Source organism: Antechinus flavipes, chromosome 2, assembly GCF_016432865.1.
Source record: "Antechinus flavipes isolate AdamAnt ecotype Samford, QLD, Australia chromosome 2, AdamAnt_v2, whole genome shotgun sequence".
NCBI classification, from domain to species: domain Eukaryota; kingdom Metazoa; phylum Chordata; class Mammalia; order Dasyuromorphia; family Dasyuridae; genus Antechinus; species Antechinus flavipes.
In genome coordinates this window covers 588,513,576-588,527,800 of record NC_067399.1, presented here as the reverse complement: position 1 = coordinate 588,527,800, position 14,225 = coordinate 588,513,576, and positions in this window count along the sequence as shown.

The window sequence follows — 14,225 nt, the reverse complement described above, 5'->3', positions numbered from 1 at the left end:
ATGACAGGAGTTACCTGTGTCCCCTCCAATAAATCCTGATAAATCATTTTCTTTTTTTTTTTTTTTTTTTATAATAAATTTTATTTTATTTAATAATAACTTCGCATTGACAGAATCCATGCCAGGATAATTTCTACACGACATTATCCCTTGCAATCACTTATGTTTCGTTTTTTCCCCTCCCTCCCTCCTCCCCCCCCCCCCAGGATGGCAAGCAGTCCTATATATGCTAAACATGTTGCAGTATATCCTAGATACAATACATATTTGCAGAACCAAACAGTTCTCTTGTTGCACAGGGAGAATTGGATTCAGAAGGTAAAAATAACTCGGGAAGAAAATCAAAAATGCAAATAGTTCACATTCGTTTCCCAGTATTCCTTCTTTGGGTGTAGCTGTTTCTGTCCATCATTTCTCCAATGAAACTCAGTTAAGTCTCTTTGTCAGAGAAATCCACTTCCATCAGAATACATCCTCATACAATATCGTTGTCGAAGTGTATAATGATCTCCTGGTTCTGCTCATCTCACTTAGCATCAGTCCATGTAGGTCTCTCCAAGCCTCTCTGTATTCATCCTGCTGGTCATTCCTTACAGAGCAATAATATTCCATAACATTCATATACCACAATTTACCCAGCCATTCTCCAATTGATGGGCATCCATTCATTTTCCAGTTTCTAGCCACTACAAACAGGGCTGCTACAAACATTTTGGCACATACAGGTCCCCTTCCCTTTTTTAGTATCTCTTTGGGGTATAAGCCCAATAGAAACACTGCTGGATCAAAGGGTATGCACAGTTTGATAACTTTTTGGGCATAATTCCAGATCGCTCTCCAGAATGGCTGGATTCATTCACAACTCCACCAAGAATGCATTAATGTCCCCGTTTTCCCGCATCCCCTCCAACATTCATCATTGTTTTTTCCTGTCATCTTAGCCAATCTGACAGGAGTGTAGTGATATCTCAGAGTTGTCTTAATTTGCATTTCTCTGATCAATAGTGATTTGGAACACTCTTTCATGTGAGTGGTAATAGTTTCAATTTCTTCATCTGAAAATTGTCTGTTCATATCCTTTGACCATTTATCAATTGGAGAATGGCTTGATTTTTTATAAATTTGAGTCAGTTCTCTATATATTTTGGAAATGAGGCCTTTATCAGAACCTTTAATTGTAAAGATGTTTTCCCAGTTTGTTACTTCCCTACTAATCTTGTTTGCATTCGTTCTGTTTGTACAAAGGCTTTTTAATTTGATATAATCTGATAAATCATTTTCAATCATTCTGCCAGACAGCCAAAACCTGACCCCATCAAGTTTGCTAACAGCTCTAGTTGTCAGTATCCCATTTCCCCTATTAGATTTTATCACTGAATGAAGGTCATAGGTCATTAGAGCCCATTGATTGTGATAGAATCCAGAAATAGAGGGGAAGAAAGAAGAGAGGAAGAAAGAGAAAGGGAAGGGAGAGTAATAGCTTAGCCTTTGTAAAGGAAGGGAAAATAGGGGGAGGAAATGGTAAAGGAAGGAAAGGGAAGAGGAAGAGAAAATTAACAGGAAGGGTGTGGAGACAGGAGGAGAAAGCAGAAGTAGGGGAAAGAAAGATGAAAAGAAATAGATGAGGAGCAGGGTATGTTTCACCAGCTGGGAATGGAGCTGAAGCTGGGGCATTCGAAAGCAAGCTCCAAACTTGGGGCTCCCTTAAACATCTCTTGAGCACTGACCATAGCAGAGTACAATCAAATTCTCAATTGGTGTCATCTTTAACATTTTCTATCTTTTGGAGGACACAAAGTTCTTGACACAGCACTTGTTATATAGCACGACCTTCTCTGTAGAATGAATGGAGTAATAGGGGAAGACTAGTAGGAGAATTGGGTAAGTGGAGAGAAGGATGGTAGCAAGAGATGCTGTGGAGGGAGATCCAGAAGGCTTGGTGGCTGATTGTGTGTGTTAAGGTGAAGGGAGGTTGTGAATCTGATTCACTGAATGCTTTCATCAAAATGCAGAAGTTTGGGGGGATAATTTTTAAAGTGGTAGATAATAAATCCTATTTTTGCCATGTTGAGTTTGAAATGCCAAAGGATATCCAACAGTCATCCAATAGTCATCTCAACAAGATGAGAAATAGATTTCAAGAAGAAGAGCCAATTTGAAAATTCTGCAAACAGATGTAAGGCACTTTCTATGTACAAGGCATTGGGGTAAAGAGAAAAGGGTATAAAAACAAGAAGTAAAACAATCCCAACTTTCAAGAAGCTTACATTTTTGGGAAGGGGTGTCAAATGTAGGTTTTAATAAACATCTGTTATATGTTAGGTGGAAAGTCATAATGTATATTTACTGAGAAATTATACTAGATCAAAAAGGGAATTCACTCAAATATTAAATACTAAACTAGATGTTTTAAAAAGCAACAGATCTCATTGAAAGCAAACAAATCCTAATGAGAAAAATGAAACCAAATACCCTGAATTCTTGAAGATGAATAATGAGGAAGTATAGCTGGTGAATCAGCCAAAAAGAATATATTGCTGGTGGCTAGAAGCTGGAAAATGAATGGATGCCCATCAACTGGAGAATGGTTGAGTAAATTGTGGTATATGAACGTTATGGAATATTATTGTTCTGTAAGAAATGACCAGCAGGATGAATACAGAGAGGACTGGGGAGACTTACATGAACTGATGCTAAATGAAATGAGCAGAACCAGGAGAACATTATATACCTCAACAACGATACTGTATGAGGATGTATTCTGATGGAAGTGGATCTCTTCGATAAAGAGATCTAATTCAGTTTCAATTGATCAATGATGGACAGAAGCAGCTACACCCAAAGAAAGAACACTGGGAAATGAATATAAACTGCTTGCATTTTTGTTTTTCTTCCCGGGTTATTTGTACCTTCTGAATCCAATTCTCCTTGTGCAACAAGAGAACTGTTCGGTTCTGCACACATATATTGTAATCTAGGATATACTGTAACCTATTTAACATATATAGGACTGCTTGCCATCTGGGAGAGGGGGAGGAAGGAGGGAGGGGAAAAATCGAAACAGAAGTGAGTGAAAGGGATAATGTTATAAAAAATTACCCTGGCATGGGTTCTGTCAATAAAAAGTTATTTAAAAATAAAAATAAAAAATAAATAAAGATTAATTAATTAATTAGTTTTAAAAAAAAACCAACTCAACAACAATAACAACAACAAAAAAGAACATATTGCTGGCAAAAACCTTTGAAACCCAAGCAGAAAGAAGAAAACACAAAGAACTATCTAGTTCAGCCCCAAATAGGAATCCGTAAATATAGATTAATCCTATGTTGTGAGCTTTTGGAGCATTTGAGGAAGGGGTATTAAATAATTAAAATTCTCAAATAATCAAAAAGCCTTTCAACCATTAAACCAGAGTGACTCTTCCTCACCACTAGAGGGAAGTCAACAAACACTTTTTATGGGTTCCTGAACCAGAGGTGCTGAGTGAAGAATTAAAGATTAAGAATCAAGAAAGCAGAACATACCCCAAATGGAGAGAGAATGTCTATTATACACTCCCCAAACCCCCTTTCTTCCCCCTGCCCTGGTCATTTAATGAGAAGGAAACAGCTCTAGTACTTGCTCAAAATCACACAGCTAATTAAGGGGAAAACTGGCTCTAGAACTCTGTAACAAGTATTAATACAAACACTGCCCAAGCTTCCTTGTGAAATTTTCAGTACCTTGAAAACTGGAAATTGGATGGACAGCATACCCACCTTTAGTAGGAAATTATCTGTTCCTATTAACTTTTGTATATCCTATCCCAGAGCAGCAAACACTTTCTAAAAGCTGATGGACAAAGTCCTTTATTTCTCTTTTTAGAGAGCTGTGTGAGCAAGTCCCTTACCCTCTCTGGACTTCACTGTACTTATGTGTGAAATGAAGGAATTGGACTAAAGTTGTTCCCAAAACCCTTATCTCTAAGCCCTCGATTTTTGAAATCTGTGAAGCTACAACACAAACATTGTAATTATAAGAATTGACTTTTATGTAGCTCTTTAAGTGTGCAAAGTACTTTTATATGTGTTGTGATTCTTACAACTCCATGAGGTAAGTATTACCTCTGTATTACAGATGAAGGAACTGAGGCCAATGGAGTAAACATTTTAGCTAAGGCCAAGCACAGGGTATGATGGAGCCAGCTCAAACCACCTCAAGAGAACAGATTTTTAAATTTTCATAAGGATCATTTACACCCCATAAAATTGACAAAGGCTAGTTTGTTTTGGTCATTAAATTTTTCCAGAGGGTTGCTTATTAAAACATTTTCCAGTACCTTTCTAATACAACTAGTGAACATTTGAGGGAGAATTTGAATTCAGGTCTTTCTCATTCTAAGACCAGCATTCTAAGATCACTATGCCATCTAATGACTTGATAATATGCTTCTGATGCATGCTACATTAATAGAACACTTGATATACCTTAGATTAATCTCCACATTGGGCATAAATAAAAACTGCCAATAAAATGCCACATGTGGCAAGCTATTCCTTGCTTTACTCCATCCTTTCCCCAGGCTAGCACAAAAATAGTTGTCATAAACAAGGGAAGCCGTGACATAGAAAGATGGAGTAAATTTGTACTAAATTTGGAGTCAGAAAATTTGGGTCCCTGCCCCTGCCAAGGACATATGTCCTTGGCAAATAACTTCCTTGAACAGGGCAGTGATGCTTAACCTGAATAGAGAAACAAAAATATAACCATAGGGGAAACCCTAAATTGCTACTCATGCAGTGGGAAGATTGATTGTGACCCCCCAACTAAAGTGAGAGCATCAAGGTCCTTGGGTTCAAATTCTAGTCAGGTCACTAACTCCCTAAGTGAACTTAGGTAAGTCACTCAAGATCGCTAAGTCTCAGTTTTCTCATCTGGAAGTTGAACTAGACAACTTCTAACCCCCCTTCTCAATCTCAATCTAGAACCCTATGGTTTAACTCTTTCTAGTCTCCAATTTTTACTAATAAAATGTTAGGGATGAAAGGAATCTTGGTGATCACATAATCCAACCTCCTCCTTGTAGAGATAAGGGAATCAAGGCCCAAAGAAGGAAAGTGGCTTGCGCAAAGTCATACTTATCCAACTCTACATCATCCTTTTAAATAGAACCAGGTCACAGAGCTGAGTGATCTAAATCAGGGTTTCTTAAATGTCTTCCACTTATGATCCCTTTTTTCTAGAAAATTTTTTACATGATTCCAGGTACATAGTAAAATATCTACACAAACCAAACATTTACTGATCACAAATCATAATTTCATGATCCCCATATTCAGTTATATGACCCCAAATGGGGTTAAAACCCATAGTTTAAGAAGCTGGAATATAGATGACCCAAATAAAGTATAGCTCCAGAACTTAGAGACAAACTCAGAAAATAACATCCTTTGTGATCCAAGTTAATAAGATTTCACCCCCCCAAAAAAATTGATGAATCATAAAACCACAGACTTTTAAAACTGGAAGGAACTTTAATGATCATCTTTTTCCAACTCTTTCACTTTACATCAGATGAGAAATCTGAGGCCATTGAAGAAGAACCAAGTTGCCTGGCATCCAGCTAGCAGCAGAGCTAGGGCTAAAAATCCAGGACATACTTATTCTTCTAAATTATGAGGTTATTCAACAGTGGAAATATCCTCAAGAATTGACTTACCTTAAGGGATGCTTTATAAATATGGTTGATATGACTAGAATACCTCCCATTTATTATCTAGAAATAATATCTATAAATTATCTATAAATAAATATATATAAATTACCTTTAAATCTGTTATTATATAAAATATTATATAACTCATGTTGGATAGACTACAATCTACTCTTCATGAATTAGTGATAAGTAATATTGACAAAGGAGAATTGAATAAGAAAGAATGTGTGGTAGGATTTCTTGATCTAATCTAAAGAGAACTTTGATTAATCCCACCTTTTGAGACAGAAATATTGCTAGAAATAAGAAAAACAATGTCAGGCTGTCTACAAGGCCTTAAATATCCATCTACTTCTCTTGCTCTAATCCCTTGCTAACCAAGCACCTTCTGGTGTATAAATTGATGAACTGAAGGAAATTATCCTCAGGAAGAGGGAGTGCAACTAAGAATACTTTCCATCAATACAAATTAAAGAGTAAATATCCTGGTTTAAAACTCAGTCTCTTTTAAGTCTGCTGATTATGGATTAGTTTCCCACAGCTCTGTTGTTCCTTTATGAATTGATAAATTAGTGTTCTTATGAAACTAAGACCCAGTAAGGACCCCCAACCAAAGTACAAACTATGACCCATTATGCCAGTGGTTTCCTAGCAGCCTAAAGGATAACATTAAGTAATTTTAAATAAGGCACCCATGACAGTACAGGTGGATACTGTGAGGTTCCCTCTGATATCCCTAGTTTATTAATAGAATAAGAGAAAAATCTTTTATATGTTGGGTTTTCCTCTGTGGAGAAATGATGGGAAAGCATGGACAAGAGCTACATAGGAAGACAAGATATCAAAGAAGTTTTGATCTGCACTGCCAAGTGGGTGAGGTGTCTCTAAAACAATTTAGGTCATTGATCCAGGAAGTCAGAAAGCAGGACTTGTTTCTAAACCCCAACTTGACTAGTTCCTGAAAAGGTTCCTATTGTCATGAATCCTGTTCCTTCTTAACATCAAAACTCCCAATGTAGTGAAAAGAGTTCTGAACTTGAATTCTTAGAGCCCAAGTTTGTGTCCCAGCTCCAACACTTATTATATATTTGTGTGACCTTGGACAAACCACTTGATTTCAGTTTTTTCATCTGTAAAATGAGAAGGTTGGACTAAGAAGAAGGTCCCTTCTAGCTTCAAATCTATGATTCTAAATGGATTTTTCCTCAAAATGATCAATATCATCTATTTAAAACTATCAGTAAGTGTCATATGTAATGGGGATAAACTGGAACCATTCCCAATAAGATCAGGGGTGAAACAAGGTTGCCCATTATCACCATATTATTCAATATTGTTTTAAAAATGTTAGCTTTGGCAATGAGAAAAAAAGAGATTAAAGGAATTAATGAAGAAACCAAATTATCATTCTTTGCAGATGATATGATGGTATACTTAGAGAATCAACTAAAAAACTACTAGAAACAGTTCACAACTTTAGCAGTTTCAGCATACAAAATAAATCCACATAAATCATCAGCATTTGTATGTTACCAAAAAAGTTTAGCAACAAGAGATATAAAGAGAAATTCCATTTAAAATAACTGTCAATAATATAAAATATTTGGGAGTCTATCTGCCAAGGCAAAGTCAGGAACTATATGAATACAATTATAAAACACTTTCCACATAAATAAAGTCAGATCTATTCAATTAAAAAAATATCAAGTGCTCATGGGTGGGCCCTTTTTTGTAGTGACAAGAAACTGGAAAGTGAGTGAATACCCACCAGTTGGAGAATGGCTGAATAAGTTATGGCTTATGAATATTATGGAATATTATTATTCTATAAGAAACGATCAGCAGGATGATTTCAGAGAAAGAGACTTACATGAACTGATGCTAAGTGAAGTGAGCAGAACCAGGAGATCCTTGTACATGGTAACAAGATTATACGATGATCAATTCTGATGAAAGAGGCTCTTTTCAACAATGAAATGATTCAAGCTTGTTCCAATGATCTTGTAATGGAGAGATCCATCTACACCCAGAGAGAGGACTGTGGGAACTTAAGGTACATTACAACATAGCATTTCATTCTTTTTGTTGTGGTTTGCTTGAATTTTATTTTCTTTCTCATTTTTTTTTAACTTTTGGATCAGATTTTTCTTATGCAGCAAGATAATTATATGAATATGTATGTCTATTTTGGATTTAACATATTTTTTACCATGTTTAACATATATTGAATTACGTGCTATTTAGGGGAAGGAGTGGGAGGAAAAAGAGGAAAAATTGGAACGCAAGTTTTTTCAAGGGTTAATGTTGAAAAAAAATTATCTTTGCATATGTTTTGAAAAAAAAACTTCAATATTCAATGATTCTATGGTTATTATACTAGGGTATATTATACACATACTAAAATAGAGCTGGCCCTGTGTACACTTATACTTTCTGTTTATTTTCATTAAGATGGCAAAGATTTTCTTGGAATTGTCTGTTTTTTCTTCAGCAGTATTGTAGTCTTCCTGTAGGGTCAGTTGGATGGCATCCTACTTTTTGAGGAAGTAGAGGAAAATGATCTACAGCCACAGCAAGCCTCTAGCTGCCTCTTCTTTCTCCTTGTCCCCTGGATAATAGACATCATCTAAGTGATCCTCATATAGATCAGTCAGTCAATATTTATTAAAGGGTTACTATGAGCCTAGCACTGTGCTGAGAAACCTTGGTAATAATAGATACACATAGGTTATCGTTGGACCAAAGATATATTTTCAAGCTAAAAGAGACTTCAGAGATAATCTTATGAGTAAAGAAAGTGATTTTTAAAAGTACCTTTACAGAGGAGAAGAACAAGGTAAATGCTTTGTCCAAAATGACACAGTAAAGAATAGACAAAATTTAAATTCTGATCCTCTGATGCCAAATTTAGTGCTCTTTCCATTATAATATGTTACTAAAGTTTATGAGTACCAAAGGTAAAGGACCCTTTCTTTAAAATCTTTGCTTGGGGACCCAAAATTCTCAGTGTGACCACTAAAAATAGTGCTTACATTATAGGGAAGAGACATATGAAAGGGAATGAAAAAGTTATTATTTACCTGGCAATTGACACTTCCCTGGAGTTAGTTACCTATTCCTGGTTATTAGAGTCTAATTAAAGCTGCAAAACACCATCTCTGTGCCTGGCCTGTGGGCTTAGAATGACATTTGAAACCATTTACTTAGATGAGAAAGCTAAGACCAAATTAGAATGGCATTCTTTTGCTTTTGTTAAAATCTAATTGGGGATTCCTTCATTCACTCAACAAACATTTCATTAAGTGCTCATCATTGATAATAGCAAATCTGAAGCTGGGGCAGAGCCAGTTTAAGAAGAGACTGCCCATGCATTAAGCCATAGAAGATTCCTTCTATTCCACAGAACTATGATTGATAAGTTTAAGGTCTCAACAAGTGGGGAATTTTTCCTTTCTGTTCAGCATAGGCCCAGCCACTTAAATCATAAAGTAAATCACTGTAGACCCAGACCTTACATTAGGTAATAATTCACTTTGTTATAGTGAAATTTTGTTATAAGCACACACAAATGATACTGCTAGCCTGTAGGAACCAAAAAAATCATTCTTTCAACATTGACTCACTAAGTATTTACTAAGCCAAACTCTGGATCTGCTCTGGGCTAAAGTTGAAATAGCTGACCTTCAAGACAACATGACATAGTGGGAAGAGCATTAGACTTGGGGTCACAAGGTCTAGACAAAGTCCCAGATTGTCCAAATATCAGCTCTATGAGCTTGAGCAACAAATCACTTAATTGCCTGAATCTCTATTTTCTATCTGCATCAATTTCACAAACATTCATCAAATGCCTGCTATGTATAATGCTAGTCAATATTCATCCAAAAAAGAAAAAAGTGCTTGCCCTCAAAGAGTTAGATGCCAAATTTAATGTTCTTTCCATTATAATATGTTACTAAAGTTTGTGATTAACAAAGCGTAAAGAAATTCTTTCTTAAAAATCTTTACTTAGGGACCCAAAATTCTCAGTGTGACCACTAAAAATAGTGCTCACATTATAGGGAAGAGACATATGAAAGGGAATAAGAAAAATTCTATTTACCTGGAATTGACATTTCCCTGGAGTGTGGATTAGAGAGAAATACTAAAGTAAATACCAAGCATATACAAATAATATTCAAGAGAGAAAGGTTGCTAATAATTGAGGGGACCACACTCAAGAAAGCCCTTTCTCCTCTCTACTCCTTAGGAGGTGGTCCATTGTGCTTTATAGGAAGCTAGGAATTCTGAGGAGTAGAAGAAAAAAAAGGAATGTATTCTAATGAAGAAGAGAAAGGACATAGCAGAACTTTTTTTTATTATTATAATATTTTATTTATAAGATATATGCATGGGTAATTTTTCAGCAGTGACAATTGCAAAATCTTTTGTTCCAATTTTTCTCCTCCTTCCCCCCACTCCCTCCCTCAGATGACAGGTTGGCCAAGACATGTTAAATCTGTTGAAGTATGTGTTAAATACAATATATGTATATATGACCATATAGTTATTTTGCTGTACAAAAAGAATCAGATTTTGAAATAGTGTACAATTAACCTGTAAAGAAAATAAAAAATGCAGGCGGACATAAATAGAGGGATTGCGAATTCTATGTAGTAGTTCATACTCATCTCCCAGAGTTGTTTTGCTGGGTGTAGCTGGTTCAATTCATTACTGCTCCATTGGAACTGATTTGGTTCATCTTATTGCTGAAGATGGCCAGGTCCATCAGAATTGATCATCATATAGTATTGTTGTTGAAGTATATAAGGATCTCCTGGTTCTGCTCATTTCACTCAGCATCAGTTCGTGTAAGTCTCTCCAAGCCTCTCTGTATTCATCCTGCTGGTCATTTCTTATAGAACAATAATATTCCATAACATTCATATACCACAACTTATTCAGCCATTCTCCAATTAATGGGCATCCACTCAGTTCCCAGTTTCTGGCCACTACAAAGAGGGCTGCCACAAACATTCTTGCACATACAGATCCTTTTCTTTTCTTTAAGATCTCTTTGGGATATAAGCCCAGTAGAAACACTGCTGGATCAAAGGGTATGCACAGTTTGATAACTTTTTAAGCATAGTTCCAAATCGCTCTCCAGAATGGCTGGGTATATTCACAATTCCACCAACAATGTATTAGTGTCCCAGTTTTCCCACATCCCCTCCAACTTTCCCATAGTGGAACTTTTATATAAAGATACAGATCTTATACTGAAATGAATGTGTTTGAGGAACAGCTAGATCAATTGCTTTGGAGTTGGCTGGAAGGGAAAGAGTACAGTATTGACCTGAGGATCAAAAGTACAGTGTACTGTGAATTATTGTTAGGAGACAGACTGGTGTTGGAAATAGTGTCTTTAGAGTCAGGAAAATCTGAGTTCAAATCTCTAGGCCAGTGATTTCAAACTCAAATAGAAACAGAGGCTACTAAATAGAGAACATAAGGATTCCTGTAGCCATGTTGACTTAGAAAAATATTAATTAACATTATATGTATTCTATTCTGTTTATATTTCACTTTTAATTATTATTTTATTCTATGATATGTCTTACTTTATTTTTACTTATTTTGTTAAATATTTCCCAATTGCATTTTAATTTTGTTTATGCTATCCTCAGTCAGTTGATTGACACCTCTGCTCTAGATAACTCTCTAAGGCTGTAAATTGATATCACTCAGTGATTTTAGTCATGTCCAACTCTTCATGACTCCACTTGAAGTTTTCTAGGCAAAGATATTGGTGTGGTTTGCAATTTCCTTCCCCAGTTCATCTTACAGATGAGGAAACTGAGATAGAATAAAATGATTTGCCCAAGGTCACATATCTAATTAGGTCTGTAGTCAAATTTGAACTCGGGAAAAGGAGTCCTCTTCACTCTTCGCCCAGCATGCTATCTCCTGCATCATCTAGGTGATCTAAACACTATAAATGGCAGAACTGAATTGATAAAGAATGGTTTTTTTTCAAGTATTCCCCATACCTATATAATTGCAGGTTTGGGCTTGTCTTTCAGTTATTTGTCTTAACCATCTCTATGTCATTCTATAAACTATCCTCCTTGTTCAGTTCACTTCATACAAGTCTTTTTAGGTTTCTCTGAAACTCTGCCCTTCATCATTTCTTATATCACAATACTATTGTCTTGTTATTAATATGTGAAAAGAAATTAATATGTGGAAGGAATGAGGCTTAATCAATAATGTATTCTCATAAGAAGTCAAAGAGTTTGCACACACACACACACACACACACACACACACAGAGTGTTGGGTACAGAAATATTCCTACAGCAGGGAAATGGGAGGGAAAGGGGAAAAGAGAAAAGGTGGAATTTGTAGAAGGATAAATTAAGAAAAGAATAATTTTTAAGCACAAAACAACTCTAAGAATGTTCAAAAATATTTATAGCTCTTTTTGAGGCAGCAAAGAATGGGATCTGAGAGAATGCCCATCAATTAGGGAATGGCTGGGCAAGTTGTAGTATATAAATGTGATAGAATACTATTTTGCTGTAAGAAATGATGAAGGGTATGGTTTCAAAGAAACTTAGAAAGATTTGTATGAAGAAGAGCCAAGAGAACAATTTATATAGTGACAACAATATGATAAAGACAAACAACTTTTAAAAAATTAAAAATTCTAATCAGTATTATGACAAACCACAATTATAGAGGACTAATAATGAAAAGTGTTACCCACAAAGAGGTAAAGGACTCAAAGTAAAAAATGAGGCATATTTTTTTTCAGACATGGCCAATGTGGAAATTTGTTTTGCTTTGTCTATAAATGTTTGTAACAGGGGTTTTCTTTTTCTTTCTCTTTTTTCCCCCAATTTTAAGAGAAGGGAAAGCATTTTAAATGGAGGTAAAGAGGGATGGGAGAATTCTTATGAAAAGTATAGACTTGAGAGATGAAATATTGTGTATGAGAGACACTTAGGAACCCATTTGTATTGGAAATTGGTATTCAATATGGGGTGAGGGGAACCAAGGAAGGCAGATTTTTGTTGACTGAAAACTAATAAAATATGATTTAAAAATCCTAACCCCACCTTTTTCCTTTTTCAAAATCCACCTTTGGCAAAAAGCCTCTTCCATCCCCCTTCATGTCAGTGCTTTCCCCCTAAAATTACCTCTAATTTATTTTATGTATATCTTGTTTGAGCATTGTTGGCTACATGTCATCTCTGAGTTAGACTGAAAACTCCTTGAGTGCAAAGACTATTTTTGCCTTCCTTTAGAGCTTTAGAAATGCTTAACACATTGCCTGGTATATGGGAAGTGCTTAATAAATACTGGTTGACTTAGTTAATTAAACAGGTGATAGAGGATCCCTGAAAATAAGATGTACAACTTTGATTATATGAAATTGAAAAGTTTTTGCACAAATAAATCTAATGTAGTTAAAAGGTAATTAGGGGAAAAACTTTTGCAAAGTTTTCTCTGATAAAACTGAATGGATTAAAATTTATAAGACTAAGAGTCATTTCCCAAAAGATAAATGATCAAGTATATGAATAAGCAGTTTTCAAAAAAAGAAATCTAAGCTATCAATAACCATGTAAAAATGTACTAAGTCACTGATAATTAAAGAAATTGAAACAACTCTGAGAATCTACCTCACAACCTTTAGATAACCAAAGATGGTAAAACAGGAAAATGACAAATAGGGACTATGGAGAAACAAACATACCAATGCATTGGTAGTGGAACTATGAATTGGTCCATCATTCTGAAAAGCAATTTGGAATTATACTTAAAATTTTATTAACCTGTGAAAACTCTTTGATCTAATAATACCATTATTAGGGACTATATTCCAAAGAGATCAGAAGAAGGGGGAAAAAGGACCTTTATATACAAATATATTTGTAAAAGCTCTTTTCATTGTAGTAAAAACAACAACAACAACAACAACAACAACAACAATAAAAAACTAGAAACTAGAGACATCTCCACCTATTAGAGAATGGCTAAACAAATTGGCATATGTTTTCAATGGAATATTATTGTGCCATTAGAAATAACAAAATGAACTTTTCAGATGAAACTAAGACCTCTGTGATCTGATTCAGAGTGAAGCGAGTAGAACTAAAAGATCAACTTATGCATCAACAATACAGAGAAAAACAACTTTGAAAGACTTTAGAACTATGATTAATGCAGTGATAAATGATGAATCCAGAAGACCAAAAATGACTCACACTCTCCACCTCCAGTCAATGAGACATGCATATTTGGACATGACCTATGTGGGAATTTGTTTTGCCAGGCTATGCATATTTATGGTGAATTTTTTTTAATTGTTCTTTTGAGGGGGACAGTGAGAGGGAGAAATAACACTTAGAAAAACAAATTTTCTAATTAAAAATAGAATCAACTGAATCTTGAATACTTCAATACTTGAATAAGTATTCTGAAAGATGAAAAAAAAAGATAGTTTAGGCATGGGAAAAGTCTAAAACAGAACTCTTCTCTC